The sequence below is a fragment of the Bos indicus x Bos taurus genome, chromosome 26 (assembly GCF_003369695.1).
Source record: "Bos indicus x Bos taurus breed Angus x Brahman F1 hybrid chromosome 26, Bos_hybrid_MaternalHap_v2.0, whole genome shotgun sequence".
NCBI classification, from domain to species: domain Eukaryota; kingdom Metazoa; phylum Chordata; class Mammalia; order Artiodactyla; family Bovidae; genus Bos; species Bos indicus x Bos taurus.
Window position 1 is genome coordinate 16,800,942 of NC_040101.1, and position 17,983 is coordinate 16,818,924.

At 41.7% G+C, this 17,983-nt stretch overlaps 1 protein-coding gene and 1 long non-coding RNA gene across 5 annotated transcripts in view; one reads left to right on the forward strand and one right to left on the reverse strand.

The window, feature by feature from the left end:
- The window catches only part of ABLIM1 (actin binding LIM protein 1), a 329,063-nt gene that overhangs the window by 95,045 nt on the left and 216,035 nt on the right, over window positions 1-17,983 (forward strand). The window lies entirely within an intron of this gene.
- LOC113884150 lies at window positions 2,002-15,241 on the reverse strand. The gene is made up of 2 exons (XR_003508813.1): window positions 14,261-15,241; window positions 2,002-2,542 (listed from the first exon to the last, which is right to left on the reverse strand). It is a non-coding gene; the product is annotated as an uncharacterized LOC113884150 (long non-coding RNA).

Genomic DNA, 17,983 nt, shown 5'->3' on the forward strand with positions numbered 1-17,983 from the left:
AGGTGTGTGCCAAAGATGTGCTGGGCAGCTAACCAGCATGAGAAGTTAGTAAGGACCAGGGCCCGGTGAAGAATATCAGTATTGGAATAGAAAATGTAAGAAGATGTACTTACCTAAGGGATGTAAATTAGTGTAGCCAGAATGAAAAACAGTATGGAGGGCCCTTAAAAAACTAAAAATACCACTACCATATGATCCAGCAATCCCACATCTGGGCATATATTTGGAAATGATGAAAACTCTAATTTGAAAAGATACTGGCACCCCAGTGTGCATAGCACCACTATTTACAGTTGCCAAAACCTGGAAGCAACCTAAGTGTCCATCAATAGATAAATGGATAAAAAAGACAGAGAATGAGATGGTTGGATGGCATCACTGACTCGATGGACTTGAGTTTGAACAAGCTCTGGAAGTTGGTGATGGACAGGGAAGCCTGGTGTACTGCAGTCCATGGAGTCACAAAGAATCAGACACAACTGAGTGACTGACTGATACATACGCACGCACACACACACACACACACATACACACATACACACACAATTAAATATTACTCAGTCATTAAAAAGAATGAAGTTTTGCCATTTGCGGCAATATGAGTGAACTTAGAGATTATCGTGGGCTTCCTAGTTGGTGCAGTGGTGAAAAATCTGCCTGCCGGTATAGGAGATGCAAGAGACACAGGTTCAATCCCTGAGTCTGGAAGATCCCCTGGAGTAGGAAATGGCAACCCACTCCAATATTCTTGCCTGGAAAATTCTACAGAGGAACCTGGTGGGCTACAGTCCATGGGATCACAAAGAGTAGGATGTGACTAAGCATAAACACAAATATTGTCATACTAAGTGAAATAAGTCAGAAAGAAAAAGACAAATACCATATGACATCACTGATATGTGGAATCTAAAAAATGATACAGAATGAATTTATTTACAAAACAAAAACATACTCACAGACATAGAAAACAAACTTATGGTTACCAAAGAGGGAAGCACAGGGAGGGACAAATTAGGAATAGGAGATTAACATATACACACTACCGTATATAAAGTAGATAAACAACAAGGATTTACTGTATAGCAAAGGGAACTATTTTCATTATCTTAACCTATAATTGAAAAAATCTGAAGAAAAATATATTTGTAACTGAGTCACTTTGCTGTACACCTGAAAGTAACACATCTTTATAAATCAAGTATATTTCAATTTTTTAAAAGAGAAGATGTAGTCACCTAAATTGGTTAGGATGATAGCTAGGAAAGCCCCCAAGGGCTCCTTGGGATATAAATGACCCCACTGAGTTCATCAGGGTGCAATCTGACCACAGGTCACCTCTCCCCATGGCTCCAGCATTGGATCAGTATGCCTCTGGTCCTCAGGAATCATCTTTACCCCCAACCCCACCACTGCCAGGGCCCCAAGGATTGGGGATTTATTTTCCTCTTGCTAAAATGACTATTCTTTGGTGAATTTCAGAGTTATTTTTTCCTAATGTAAATATATGATTTGGGACCTGTAGAAGCAAACTGTGTTCCTTCTGGACACAACGTTAAGTTCTTGAACTCTAGAAACAGCGAGATTTTGTTCACATCATGGCTTTGATACCTACTAGCCAAGTAACTGTGAGAAAGTGGCTGCATTTCTCCAAACCTCAGTTTCCGCATCTATAAAATGGAGCTAGTAGGGCAACCTGCTTTATGAGATTGTGAGAGTAAATGAGGATGTTTATAAAACCCAAGGCATGGTGTCTAATTTGCAATAATGAACGGGTTCTAGCATTAGCAATTATGGCACCAACTGAGTAATTCAGCTGCTTCTAAATTATTTTTATTGTTAAATAGAGCTTTGGAATCCATAGGCCTTCATTCTCGTTTGGTTATTTTATTTTTGTGTGTGTGTTTTATTTATTTTAAATTATACAAACCTACAAGTGTAAGCTTTCACTGTCAAAATTTCAAATACTTTATGAAAGACAAACCTAGGCTGTAACTACTATCATCAGTTTTATTTATTCATTTTATTTTCACCAAAATAGTGCATGTTCCTAGTTTTGAAAGTCAAATAGTATCTTCTGTCAAGAATGGGAGACAAAGGAGTAAGAGGCTAGGATTCTGGAGTTTTTCTGGCCTGACTTCCTAATGTGATCAAAACTGATGTTTCTATTAACAGAATGTGGCTCTTTGAGGTGGGATTTTTGACTGTTTTGTTTTTCATCTTTATCGGTGAGGGTCAGTCTCCCGCAGAGAGAAGAAATGGAGGGGGTGTAGAGGTTGACTCTGCCATAAAGACAACATCCCATCTTCCTGTTCACCTCATCTTGTTCATCTCATCCTCATTCTTCATCCTGGCCTTCAGTGGTACTTGGTACCTCGGACACCAGCCTTTCCTGGATTGCCCCGAGAGTTGTCCCCACTCCAGGCTAAGTTTCAGCTTCTCCTCCTTCTTTTCTTATGTCATCCATTCACTTTCCAGCTTCCAAACTGGAAGCTTCCAAACATCTGTCTGCTGACGTTGCTTCTCTCTTGTTCTTTTTGGGGTTCTGTGAAGACACAGAGATAAACACATGTTCACAGAACCATGTTTAGCCAGAAGCTCAAAGTTTCTGTAGATTTTCCCACTCAGTTAATATCTTATACTCTAATTATCTCACATTTCATTCAATCTCCTTCAAGAGAATTATGAGTTCATTGATATTAGAAACTGTGGTTTTTATATCTTTCAGAAATCTCAGTAATGAATATATGGTGTGTGCTCACTAAATTCTTCTTTTAATTGAGATGACATTGATATATAACATTGTATAAGTTTCACATGTACAGTATTATAATTTGACTTCCAAATACACTACAGTATGGTATATATGTGTGTGTGCTCAGTCACGTCCAACTTTTTGCAGCCCCATGGACTGTAGCCTGCCAGGCTCCTCTGTCCATGGAATTTTACAGACTATAATACTAGAGTGGGTTGCCATTCCCTTCTCCAGGGGATCTTCCCAACCCAGGGATCAAACCCACGTCTCTTCCATTTCTAGCATTGACAGGCATATTCTTTGCCACCAGCATCGCCACACCACATCTTTTTTATTCATTTATCTGTTGATGGCCACTTAGGTTGTTTCCATATCTTGACTATTAAAAATAATCCTGGGATAAACATAGGGATGCATATATCATTTTGAATTAATGTTTTTATATTTCTGGAAAATGCCCAGAAGTGGAATAGTTTTGATCATATGATAATTCTATTTTTAATTTTTTGAGAAATATCCATTCTGTTTTCCATAGTGGCTATACCAATTCACATTCCTATCAACAGTGTATGAAGATTTCCTTTTCTCAACAGTCTCTCCAACACTTATTATTTCTTATCTTTTGATAATAGCCCTTCTAATGAGTATAAATCGATGTCTCCTTCTGGTTTTGATTTGCCTTTCCCTGATGATCAGTGATTCATTTTCCTGTTGCCCATTTATACGTCTTCTTTGGAAAAATGTCTATCCAGATCCTCTGTTTATTTTTTAATCCATTTGTTTGTTTTTGTTGTTGAGTTGCATGAGTTCTTTGTAGTCACTAAATTCTGGTTGAGTAGTTGATTGCTTTTCATATTTGGCTAAAAAGGGGCATCATATATATTACCTTTATTAGTGTGGTCCCATGAAAACCATGCCACTAAAAATATTGCAACTTTTTCTTTTTTGGTTTTAAGATTCCAAGGAATAATAAGTACTAGCTGTAAGCATGATTAGACAGGATACTCTTGTATCAATTAGCTATTGTTGCTTGATAAGCCATTCCAAAATTTGGAAACTTAAAGCGGTAATCATCCATCATTTTCCATGAGTCTGCAGGGTTGGCAGGGGGTCAGCTGCTTTCTGCTGAATCAGGGGGCAGTTTGGCAGGCTAACATGTTTGGAGGTAGCTCTGCTCTGTACATTGCTCATCCTCCTCTTGGGACCAGCAGACTATCCCAATCATGCCCTCATCACACTGAAGCAGAACAAAGAGCAAATAGAGACATGCTTGACCTCTTTGAACCTAAGCTCGGAACCAGCACGTGGTCACTTTTGTCCTCTTTATTCTGTAGGCCAGAGCAAGTTACATGGTCAAAGTGGGAGGGCACTGCAAAATAACACGGCAAAAGGCTTGATACAAGGGAGGAAGATAAACTAGGGCCCCTGAGGCAACCTATCTGGCCTTCTAGACAGTAGCAGCAGCCCCAGCATGAATGGACACTTATTGAGACTCACAGAAATAAAAGTCTTATTATGTCCAGCTAACCTTGCCAGGCTTTCATTTGGATTTAAGAAAAGAGAATTCTAACCCTCAAGGACTTTACTAAGCCATACTTGAGAAAATGATCTACAGATGAAATTAATGAATGAAGTGGTTATAGAGCAAAAAGCTAAGCAATAGATTTTTAACAGTTTGTATGTGACTAGCCTAAAGCAAGGAGAAGGCAATGGCACCTCACTCCAGTACTCTTGCCTGGAGAATCCCAGGGACGGTGGAGCCTCATGGGCTGCCGTCTATGGGGTCGCACAGAGTCGGACACAACTGAAGCGACTTAGCAGCAGCAGCAGCAGCAGCAGCCTAAAGCAAACTTTTGCTGTGGAGGACAAGATAGTAAATATTTTAGCTTTTGTCAGCTGAGTCTCTGTTGCAGCTATTCAGCTATAGTTACAGCACAGAAGTAGCTATAGACAATTCGCAAATGGATAGACATGACTGTGTCCCAGCAAATCTTTATTTATAATACAAAACCAGACTTCAGGCGTTAGTTTAAAGACCACTGGACTGGAATATTGAAAGAAATAAGAAAGGATCAGTTGTGGAAGACTTGTTGAAAAAGGAGTAATAATTTCCAAGGCAGTGAAGATTAATTTAGCTCAACAAAATTTGTTTTAAATATGAAGTAAGAAAAAACTTGTGGTCATTCAACAGGTAGATTTTCAGTTCAGTCACTCAGTAGTGTCCAACTCTTTGTGACCTCTTGGACTGCAGCATGTCAGGCTTCCCTATCCATCACCAACTCCTGGAGCTTGCTCAAACTCAGGTCCATTGAGTTGGTGATGCCATCCAACCATCTCATCCTCTGTCGTCCCCTTCTCCTCCCGCCTTCAATCTTTCCCAACCTCAGGTTTTTTTCCAATGAGTCAGTTCTTCTCATCAGGTGGCCAAAATATTGGAGTTTCAGCTTCAGCATCTGTCTTTCCAACAAATATTCAGGACTGATTTCTTTAGGATTGATTGGTTTGATCTCCCTGCAGTCCAAGGGACTCTCAAGAGTCTTCTCCAACACCACAGTCCAAAAGCATCAATTCTTCAGTGCTCAGCTTTCTTTATAGTCCAGCTCTCACAACCATACATGACCACTGGAAAAACCATAGCTTTGACTAGATGGACCTTTGTTTGCAGAGTAATGCAACTGCTTTTGAATATGCACTCTAGGTTTGTCATAGCTTTTCAAAGGAGCAAGCGTCTTTTTTCTTCCAAGGAGCGAGTAAGGTAGATTTTACCACAGGTTAATGTGGTCCAGTCAGAATGAGAACTCATCACTCTACAAAAGTATTACTTGCTACAAATGATTTCTGCTTCTGAATGCCTATTTGAAAACATGTTTATTAAGAGTGTTCATATTTTTGCTTAGTTGGTGGATGAGGAAGAAAGCATTTGAAAATGAAGTAACTAATTAAAGTGATTTGATTTTATGCCACTAAAAAAGTTGCATTTGACTAATGTGACCTAGATTTGTATAAAGGAACCAGAGGGATTAATATGAATGATTTATTTTTAACTTTTAAGAAACAGTTTGCAGGAACTTTCCAGGTAGTCTAGTGGCTAAGACACAGAACTCCCAAAGCAGGGGGCCTGGGTTTGATCCCTGGTCAAGGAACTAGGTCCCACATGTCACAACTAAGAATTCGCAAGCCACAACTAAGACCCAGCACAGCCAAATAAATAAATAATTAAAATAAAAATAAAGGTTTTTCGTTTTTTAAAGGAAACAATATGCAGGATTCAAGTGGATATTTTTCCACCTCAATTGTATTTCACTTAGATTTTCCTTAGCAATCATTATGCTCCCCTCATATTTGAAGATAGAACAAAGCCCAGAATACTATTAGAAAATAAAGATTTTTTTTTGCTTGGAATCTTTAATACCTGTTTATTCATTTACCATCAGCATTTATGACTATCCTACCTGAGGGCAGCAATACAATTAAAACAAATTCCTGGTAGGTTTTAAGAACATCATTTGAAGTCCCCTGAGTTTCTTGGAAAAATGCATTTTTTCCCAGGTAGCATAATCATATAAATCCACTCTCACTGTTATTTATTATTATCTTACATTGTCTTGTTTTAATTGGAGTATAATTTCTTTATAATATTGTATTAGTTTTTGCTGTATGATGGTGTGAATCAGTTATATGTATACATATATCTGCTCCCTCTGGAAGCTCCCACCCTCCCATCCCACCCCTCTAGGTCATCACAGAGCACTTAGCTGGGCTCCCTGTGTTATACAGCTAGCTATTTTACACATGGTAGTGTATATATGGGAGAAGTCAATGGCACCCCACTCCAGTACTCTTGCCTGGAAAATCCCATGGACGGAGGAGCCTGGTAGGAGCTCAGTCGGACATGACTGAGCGACTTCACTTTCACTTTTCACTTTCATGCATTGGAGAAGGAAATGGCAACCCACTCCAGTGTTCTTGCCTGGAGAATCCCAGGGACAGGGGAGCCTGGTGGGCTGCCATCTCTGGGGTCGCACAGAGTCGAACACGACTGAAGCGACTTAGCAGCAGCAGCAGCAGCAGTATATATATGACGATGCTAATCTTTCAAATTGTCTCACCCTCACCTTCCCACAGTGTGTCCATGAGTCCATACCCTACATCCGCATTTATATTTCTGCCCTACAAATTGGTTCAACAGTACCATTTTCCTAGATTCCATATATATGCATCACTATGCAGTATTTGTTTTTCTCTTTCTGACTTGACTCTCTGTGATAGACTCCAGGTTCATCCACATCACTACAACTGGCTCAATTTCATTCCTTTTTATGGCTGAGTAACATTTCAGTGTATACATGTACCACATCTTCTTTATCCATTCCTTGTCAGTGGACATCTAGGTTGCTTCCATGCCCTGGCTGTTGTAAATAGTGCTGCAATGAAAACTGGAGTACATGTGTCTTTTTGAATTATAGTTTTCTCAGGGGATAGCTCAGCAGTGGGATTTCTGGGTCTTATGTTGTCTTTTAATTTGTTATATACATCTTCTTGAGCTGTTCTCTTTTCTCTGGTTAATTTCCTTTCTTACTGTTGTTTTCACACACAGAGAGAGGCACAGATCTAGACCTTGATCTTGGAGGTGGTTACATGGACACATGAAAAAATTCACTGACTGAGCCAAATGCTTGAAATTTGAACATTAAAAATCATACTAATAGATTTGAATAACATGGGGAAAGTTTTGATAAGCCAAAGTTATAAATTGTATATGAAATATGATCTGGCATAAATTCAAAGGAAGAAAATTGAAAGAAAGTATACTGAAGAATAAGTGATTTCCAAATGGTAAAACTGTGTTAGTAATAGTTTTCAGTGTCTGTCTTACAAATTTTCTCTAATGCAGTATATTCCTTCTATAACAGAAAAGTTGAAGTGGTAAAAAGTATAACTAAGGAGATATTTGAGATAACTTGAACCTCGATCATAAATCCGTTTTGATATTTTGGGAAGGAAAATAGCAATTTAGAGACAGGCAAATTCAGGAGTTGTAGACGTAGAGAAAGCTTCATGGAGAAGACCTCAGAGGGGCTGAGACAGCGTTTAGGGAAGGTCACAGTGGGAAGCAGGAGTTGGGGTGGACAGCTGACCTTGTGTGATGTTGCCTTTGGCCGGTGTTCCTCAGTCTGTGTTGGCTGACCGTGTTTCTGTCTTCTTCATGGATTCTGTGGTGGCTCAGCTGGTAAAGAATCCACCTTCTATGCGGGAGACCTGGGTTCAATCCCTGGGTTGGGAAGATCCCCTGGAGAAGGGAATAGCTACCCACCTTAGTATTCTGGCCTGGAGAATTCCATGGACTGTATAGTCCATGGCGTTGCAAAGAGTCAGACACAACTGAGCGACGTTCACTTTCACACTTTCAAGTGTATAATTGCTTTATTTTTAATGCTTAACATGTTGATCTTTTAAGCCATCATTTGTAATTCTTATTCCTAAAAAGCTCATTTCCTATCCTTTATAGTCTTCTGGAATTACCATTTGCTCTGTTCTCTATCTTGAGACTTCCTGCCCTTCCCCACCCTCCCCTCCCCCCTGCTTCTCCATGTGCCCATGTGAGTTTAAAAATTAATTGTGCCAAGGCATTATCTCTTCTGTAAAAAAAAAATAAATAAAAGAACCCCAGAAACGCGCGCACGCGCACACACGCGCGCGCGCACACACACACACACACACACACACACACACAGCTCCAAATGATCCATCTGCTGAAGACATCCACCATTCACTTCATCCTGGTGTAGGCTATTTTTGTTTGCTATGTCTTGCAAGTTCCTATATTGGAATCTTTTAAAGAGTACTTTGGTTTCCATCAAAAAATGAAAAACAAAGCACTGTGGTTTTCTATTTTATACCTATTGCCGGGCTGTGTGCAAAGAAATGCTCAATAAGTGCTGATTTAATTGCCCTCTTACAGATCATGGTTTATGCCACGTGTAGGTTTTTCCGTGCACATTTTTACTGATGGGTACACATTTATAATCATGAAGTCGATTGTGGAAGGGGTCATATTCTTTAGAATCCAATGTTTTCCTGAATCTCTTCTCTGCAAACCTGTATCTTCTTACGTGAGTTTAATTACTACATTTTCAAATTCTCTCTGATGAATTGAAAGATGGAGTGATGTCTCTTGTAAGTTTTTTTTTTTAATGCTTCTCTTCTTTTCTTGGCAGGGTAAGCAATAGCATTATGCTCTTACTGGAAACGTTAGTCGATAAAATGTATGTGACTTTAATTAGAATGCTGGGAAGTACTGCTGAGTTGAATCATTTAGTTAATGCCATGAGCTGAGAGGCTTTGAGCATTTATGTGCAGAGGGTCAATTTCAGTAAATTGAATATATATGGGGAATTTTAATATTTTTCCCAGGTAACTTTTTATGTAGTATTCATTTTAAGGTCCAATGTTCATAAATATCTGTGAAGCATCTCCCCTGAAACAGACACAGAAATGAGAGAGACCACCTTTGCTCTCAAGGAGTTCACAGTCCGGTGAGTTCTTTCATCTTTCATTCATTCCTGTGGCCTCAACCCTCACTTTGCTGGATGCCACAAAACTACATCTCTGGCTTTGACTTCTCCCCTGGGAGCCACAGCAGCATGCCCAGTTTCCTACTGGTCACCACTCCATGGATGCTCTGATGACATCTTAAACTCGTTACATCTGAAATTAGTTCATAATCACCTTTTCCACCCAAACTCATTCTCTTCCCCATGTCTCTTTTCTCAATGGCTCTACTTTTTTCCAGTTACCCAAGTTCTAATCTTTGGGGGTTCTAACCAAACCCCTGACATGACAGTTACTTCCCCTTACTAAGCATCCCCCTCCTTTTATTCTGGTCACTTGTCCATTGGAGTCACTGCCTGTGAACAACACCCATGCTCAGAGTGACTGGGTGCATGAATCCATGCAAGAGAGCAGTGGCTCAGTGGGACGCCCTGTATTTGTGGGAAGGTCGCAGAACGATCTTGTTTTCCTTATCTCAGCCTGGACTGGGTCTTTCCCTTTCCTTTGTCCTCCTGAATGCTCATGCATAATTGACTACCTCCCCATTCCCACTTCTCTTTCTGATTCAGTATTTGCAGACAGGTAGCTCTTCCAGTAGATTCTCTCCCTCAAGCACTGCCCCTTCCAATTTGGCATAGCCTGTAGTTCTCCCATCCTCTAATACCGTCCACTTAGGCGGCCCCTGGATCGTGGCCTGCCCCAATCAGTGACATGATATCAACACTAGTATGTTTTAAGACCAAAAGTAAGTTTTGCATTGCTTTCCATTTCCAAAAGTTCATGAACTGGTGTTTACTGTGGGATAATAGGGGCTTCCCAGGTGGCACTAGTGGTGAAGAATTCGCCTGCCAATGCAAGAGACTTAAGAGATGTGGGTTCGATCCCTGGATGGGGAAGATGCCCTGGAGGAGGGCATGCAACCCACTCCAGTATTCTGGCCTGGAGAATCCCATGGACAGAGGAGCCTGGTGGGCTACAGTCCACAGGGTCTCAGAGTTGGACACGACTGAAGCAACTTAGCATGCAAAGCACTCCTGGGATAATAACGTCAGATGATTTCTAGCATACTGGAGAGAAGCTATGATTTTTGCACTGGGGGAAATGGGAGAGGCAAAATGTAATGGGGAAACATGGATGAATCTCAAAAACATGCTGATCAAAAGAAGCTGGGGGAAAAAGGGTATATACTGGGTAGTTGTATTTATATGAAGCTCTAGAATGAGAAAAGTGGTGATAGAAAGCAGAACAGTGGTTGTTCTGATGTGGGGGTGGAGAGTGAGTGGGACAGAGCACAGGGGATTTTCTGAAGAGAGGGATGAGTTCTCTATCTTGACAGAGATATGAGTTACATGGGCAAAAGCGTTTGTCAGATCTCATTGATCTATACTTTTCACTGTAGATAAATCTTAATTTCATGAAAGAAACAAAAAATTAAGGGGAAAAATCTAGAGTAAAATGCATAGTAGTATCCTACTAGTGATTAAAGATAAATAAATATATAATGTAGGTATAAAGAAAGCAATGTAAGAGAAAAGGCACGCTCTTGCATTTGTGGCAAGGAAAAAGGGTGGTCAGATTTGCTCTGGAAGTACTGCTGTTGGCATCATACACTGAGTATCTGAGGATAATGGCTGTTTTGTGGTGGTTCATAACAGAAATTCCATAATTAAAATCCGATTCTGCAAACAAGAAAGTATGAATCTGGTATGTGAAACCTTCCGATGCTTCTAAAAGTCTTCTGCCCCATTCTCTTTCTTTAGTACCTGAAATCTGGAGGTGATGGCACCCCACTCCAGTACTCTTGCCTGGAGAATCCCATGGATGGAGGAGCCTGGTGGGCTGCAGTCCATGGGGTCGCCAAGGGTCGGACACGACTGAGCGACTTCACTTTCACTTTTCACTTTCATGCATTGGAGAAGGAAATGGCAACCGACTCCAGTATTCTTGCCTGGAGAATCCCAGGGATGGGGGAGCCTGGTGGGCTGCCGTCTGTGGGGTCGCACAGAGTTGGACACGACTGACGCAACTTAGCAGCAGCAGCAACAGTACCTGAAATCAATCACAACTGTTACTGTTTGGTTTAAGTTTGGTGAGTAGGAGGGTTTACATCATAGGCTTGTAATAACTAGTACATAGATCCCAGACTGGTAACCATAGGCCACCACAGGCCTGTGAACATGTGCTGTTTTTTTGTTTTTTTTTCTCTTTTTTGGTTGTGGCAGAGATATACAGATAGTTTTTTTTTTTTAATTACTTGCAAATGTTTGAAATTGGGAGAGTTCATATAAAAATCTGCTGCTACTGCTGCTGCTAAGTCACTTCAGTCATGTCTGACTCTATGGGACCCCATAGACGGCAGCCCACGAGGCTCCCCCATCCCTGGGATTCTCCAGGCAAGAACACTGGAGTGGGTTGCCATTTCCTTCTCCAATGCATGAAAGTGAAAAGTGAAAGTGAAGTCACTCAGTCATGTCCAACTCTTTGTGACCCCATGGACTGCAGCCCACCAGGCTCCCCCGTCCATGGGACTTTCTAGGCAAGAGTACTGGAGTGGGGTGCCATTGCCTTCTCCCTAAAAATCTGAACACCTGGCAATCCTTAGCTGACATTCTAAAACAGCAGTAATTGCCTGGATCTGAATGGTGGCTCCTTCTTTAGGTAGATAACATACTTTACACACAAGTATTGTTACAAGTATCACAAGTATAATATCTCAGGACCAACCTACTGCCTCAATTGTTTTCATGTCTATTTTCAGTCCTGCAAGTGTTTGAATAGGTAGCCTTTGAATTAACATGTATAGATCCCCTCCTAAGTATAAGAGGCTACTACAGGCTTTAGCAGATACACAAAGGAGATACTATTATTATATCCATTTTACACACAAGGCAACCAAGGTTTAAATAAGTGAAGAACTTACCTGAGGTTGCCCACCAGAAGCAGCAGAGCCAGGATGTGAGTGAGGTTTTCTTAATCCAGAGCCCATGCATTTAGCCATCACGTTGTTCTCCTTTGTTTATTTTAAGCTTTGGTTTCATCCATTATTTAGTACCTACCTCTGGTTGAGTTCTTGTACCTATCCTTATGATTTGTTTTCAGAGTAACCCCCGGTCTCCAAACTCTTGATTCTGCATCCTTAGCGGTGAAAAAAACTTACCTATTTATGTTTATTATTTACTAATAAATGATACTCTTTTGATCTATGTTAATATCATATCTAGTCTAAAGCATATATATTTCTAAAATGTTAAAGAGTAAGATGTTATGTATATATTTATACAGAGAGAATTTTCTTTCTACACCACAATAAATTATCTCTTAGGTATTGCCTACCCTGTTTTGACCAGTACATGAAGCAATTCCTGGACCATGATTCTACCTGAAGACATCTCTTATGTCAGAGACTCCCAATTTTGTATCCAATAACTTGTCCCTTCTAGATAAAGGGTGCAGTAGACAGTCACCACATCAGTCCAGATTATGGAAAGAACAAAATTCTCCTTTGTTAGAAAAACAGTTGTCCGTCTGTAGCCACTGTGCTCTAAAACCTTTTACAGCCCTGAACTTCAAAATAGCCAGTGGCATCTTTTCTTGCTATTACGGTCTCAGACTGGCCTTTGAGCAGCATGGGTTCTTTTCAGACCTCTAATAGCGACTGTGAATTTAATCTCAAGAAGTGGAATTCCCCTCAGGTCTCAGTTTATCAGTCTGAGCTGTGGGGGCTCCCTGGAGAGCTTGCCATCCTCGGGTCTCATGGGACTGCTGCCGTGATTAACAAACTGTGGTTAAAAAGGACTTGGAGAAAAGCAAGTGCTGAGAGAGGCAGTGCAAGAGTGAGTCAGAGTGAAGTACATTCGTGGGTATGTTCTAGGAGTTTTCTTAGAGTTCTCACACTACAGAATGGCATGAGCAGGGTTTAGCAGATAGATCTTGTGCTAGCCATGTTACTTCTCTGAATAAAGCTGTTTATATGTGGATGGGTGGGTTCTACCTTCTAAGACCCTACCTGTGTTCCCTGAACTTCTTTCCATCAACTTGTATGACTTGAATAAAGCTTTTCTCTGAAGCATTCTGTTTGGATTGTTCTTTTTTGTCTTATTCTAATCCCCTTCTTCTTCTTCTTTTTTTTTTTTAATTTAGATCTTTGTATTTTGTATTGGGATATATCTGATTAACAATGTAGTGATAGTTTTAGGTTAATAGTGAAGGGACTCAGCCATACATATATATGTATTCATTGTCCTCTAAACCCTCCTCCCATCCAAGCTGCCACATAACATCGAGCAGCGTTCCATGTGCTATACAGTAGGTCCTTGTTGGTGATCCATTTTAAATATAGCAGCGTATACATGTCCACCCCCAGCTCCCTAACTGTCCCTTCCCCCCAGCAGCCATAAGTTGATTTCAGATCGAACATCCTATTCTCCAGAATCCCAAAGCACCAGGCTGACTCAATCTTTCCTTCTCAGGCACTTTCATAACCTCAGAGCATGGCATTGAGTGTATGATGAGGGAACAGGCTTGACACACACGCCCTGTGGACTCCCTAAAGGGAAAGCCTTTTTGTGTGTATTATTGTTGCGAATGTAACAGAAATGCATAAAGTTGTCCGTGTAAACCCTGAACCATAAATCACTTCTTTTTCTGAAACACATTATTTTAAGACAGAAAATTAAAAGGTACCGCTAACTGCATTTCAAATCTCTAAACCAAACCCCTCCTCCATCTTTTATTTCACAAACTATATTGGCTCAGGGAGATTTCCTGGAGAATGGAATGGCAACCCACTCCAGTATTTTTGCCTGGAGAATCCCATGGACAGAGGAGCCTGGTGGGCTCCACAGTCCATGGGGTCGCACAGAATCGGACACGACTGAGCAACTAAAACAACTTTCATTTTTTCACATACACTGGGGTGGATTTACTGAGTTGCAGGATAGTTTGGCATATACTTACCCATGTCGTCTGCTAATTTACGTGCTCTCTGAAGGCCCCTGTGGTACTCATCATTAAGGCAGCTAACGCCTGGCGTGTCCCATTGGCGGCACTCAGTACATGTTTGTGGAATGAAGATAGCTGCCTTAAACAAAGGATGCAGAAAAGCCTGACACTGCTTTGCACCAGCAGGTCTCCTGTTATATTCCGTATGTGTCTTATGTCTGTCTTGTGACCACGAACTCCAGGGAGTTCCTCTTGGAAGTCAAAGTTGAAGTCCAGAGGTGAATGAGCTTTAGAAAAAATGAGGTGAGCAAGAGGCACTGATTACAACATAGTCAGGAAATAGACTGTTCGGGAGGAATAGATTGACATTTTCTAGTAACTTGACAGTGAACATGAGGTTTGCCAGAGTGAGTCGGAGCTACTCTGTGTCGAGATGGATGAATTATGAATACTTCAAACCATGCTGCTGGATCACTCCCCTCTGCAGCTTTCCTCCCGGGAGGGCCCTGGCAGGGAAGCAGAAAGAGGCAGGCACCGCACACCTGCTCCAGGGCCAGCACCTCCGTCAGCGGGGCCGAGGGGAAGTGCTGACAGTGAGCTTTCTCGTTCCTATGCTCAGCTATTTATCCCACCGGCAAGGACAGCCTGTCTCCTAATGACCAACCACTGGGACAGCTGCCTGTCGGGCATGTGCCTGTTGCCTAGTGCGTCCCAGTCCAGTGGCACTTAGGTAAGCTCTGACCAGCAGGAAAATAACCACATCCTGCAGCCGCACATGTGGAAACAGGAGTTCTCAGACCACTAAAGCACTTACTGATGACCATGGTGTGTTTTATCCTAGATATCTGCCTTCTATCCAAGTATGGTATACTCGTATGTCACAGTGATTTCTGATCAAGAATTGTCCAGTTCTATTTATAGGATCCCAAGAAGCTAGTGGGATAAACGGTAAGAACCTGTCTGCCAATGCAGGAGATGTGAGAGATGCACGTTCAGTCCCTGGGTTTGATCCCCTGGAGAAGGAAATGGCGACCCACTCCAGTATTCTTGCCTGGAAAATCCCATGGACAAAGGAGCCTGGCAGCCTACAGTCCACGGGGTCACACAGTCGGACGCTACCGAAGCGACTGAGCACGCATGGAGCAGATAGTATGTGTAGAGTCCTGTGTGAAGGAAACAGGATGACAGAGGCAAACTCCTGCCCTCCAGAAGCTTACAGAAATAAGACAGTCTACAGGTAATTGTGTTATAGAGCAGGGTATAGAAAATGCCATGGCAGAGCTGCTTTTGAAGCAAAGACAGGAAGAAATTGATTCTAGCTGGTGGGATTTGGGAAACCTTGATGGAGAAGGCAGCAGGTGAGCTGCATTTTTAAGCACAGGTGGATTTTTGAAAGATCAGGTGGGAGAAGGTTGAGGTTTGCTGGGAAAAGAGAAGAAGCACAGAAATAGTTAAAGGTTGGGGAGTATGAGGTGTACTCAGAGCAGAAGGTTTGGCAGTTGAAGGAGACCCCAGGCTGGCGGGCTGGGATCTGTGGTCAAACGTAGTGCTCTGGTTCTAGGAAACAGATGCATGCGGCAGCCATATGGGCTTTGAGCTCCGGGGATGCGTGTGACCCTTCCCAAGCCGATCCCCATCTGTGGCTGCTTCCGTGAAGGCATTCCAAGCCCGCCTCTCATGGCTGTTTGGAAATCTTGTCTATGAAGTGTATTGTCAGAGGGTAATCTGAGACACTTGCTGTCTGTTAAACTAATTATGCTTCAGTCCACAGAGTGCCTTGGTGCTCTCAATCCTGAATGCTCAGCAGATTTGATGTAGTATCTGAATTATTAATGGACACGATATGGAACAGGGGGCTTGGCTGCTTGTTCCGTTTTGAGCAGGTCTTGGACGGGTGGCATTACGGGAAGAGAGGCAGCTGCTTGCAGAGTGATGGATGAAGCAGGACTTCCAGAGGAGCCCTACCCAGACAGGAGCCTGTGCCAGTATGCTCAGAAAATCACAGCCTGCTTTGGAGGAATGGGTAAGACCCCTTAGGCATGGGGCTTTGTGGAGGCGATGCATAGGGTTGACGTTGCAGGCCAGCAGGAGAACTAAACTTAAGACTTGCTGGTGGCAGGGAACAGGTGTAACTGCTGGAGCAAGAGACACTTCATGGGTCAGGACATCACTGTCTAGAAGTTTGATGGTGCCCCTTCTTCTGAGTACTCCTGCTTAAAACACTGCTGTTTGTCTGCTTCCTCTGTTCTGCTCAGCAGCGAAGACCATCCCGAAGACTATGAGCTTCTGCAGGTGTTTTAAGTGGACTTGCTGAGCTCTTGTGTTTGCTCCCTTCTGATTAAAACAAAACCCCAAACTGAAAAGCAGGTGACCTCCTTGTCACTGATGAAACCACAGGCTGTAAATTCATTGTAAAACTAAATCCCATAAAAATTAGCATTTAAAAAAATTGGCATTTAAAAAATTTTTTATTGGAGTAGAGTTGCTTTGCAATGTTGTGTTAATTTCTGCTGTACAGCAAAGTGAATCAGCTACATGTTTACATATATCCTCTCTGCTTTGGATTTCCTTCCCAATGTAATTTTCTCTCTTAAAATTTTTTTCTCTTATCAAAAAGCAGATAAATTTTAGCAGATGATTTAAAGGTAGAGAAGGGACATTTGTCTGGAAAAATATAAAGACTTAAATCATTACATGGAATAAAGTCAGAATTCATTTGCACAGAATTGCAGGGATTGACCTGTGACTGGTGAATTAAGAGTAGTTAAGGCATCTGTCCTCTAAGCACTGTGTAACCCCCAAAGTGCTTGGCTCTGAGGTTGGGGTTCATCTCACTATTGAGGTTCTACAGTGTGTAAAGGCAGAATGCCCAGGGTCTCTCAGGGCTGGGTTAAAGCTCCTGGTTAACTTTGCCACTGACAGTTTCTTTTCTTTGCTTGTCATAGACGAGCTTGTTTAGAAGCGATGGAACTGTTGCTAGCAGTGTTAAGAAAGCCTATCTGATAAGGTATGCAGGCCACCCAAGCAAATTATGCATTTGTAGTTAGCATTAGCTTCATAGTGTAGAGTTTGTGATACCTTCTTTTATAACCACATGAACTGTCCCAGAAGCCACTCCACTCCTTTGTAAATGCTGTGACTGTAATTTGACATGAACTGTGGCAAGAGGCTGATGTTGGTACAGCAATGGAAGACATGGGTCCACTGCTGCTTCTTTAAGGATCTTCTCTGTACTGTGTTTTCATGGCTGTTGTGTGGGTTCCACTGAAAAAAATATTTTTAATACTGGAGGTGTGGCCTCTGCAGGGTGTTTACCATGAGCTACATGGAAGAGGTCAAGCTAAGAACTCTAGGCACTGTATAAAGAAGGATGTAGCTCCTGGGTGCCCACTGTCAGAGCTGGCCCCAACCCCCAAGCAGCCAGTATCTGAATTCTTCTCTTTCCACCACCTGAAAAATAAGTCAGCACCTCACATTTACATATAATCAGACTGTCTTTAAGAGCAAAAAAACCTTTGGTGTTCTCATCAGCCTTCTTTATGATTCATCCTGATCTAAAATTCATTAAGTAGATAAAACTTCTTATATATAATCCTTTTATTGAAGAAGAATTTAATTTTTTCCCCTTGTATAGTCTGTCAGAACATAGCCACTTTTTAACTACATATATGGATCTATGCTGCTGCTGCTGCTAAGTCGCTTCAGTCGTGTCCAACTCTGTGCAACCCCATAGACGGC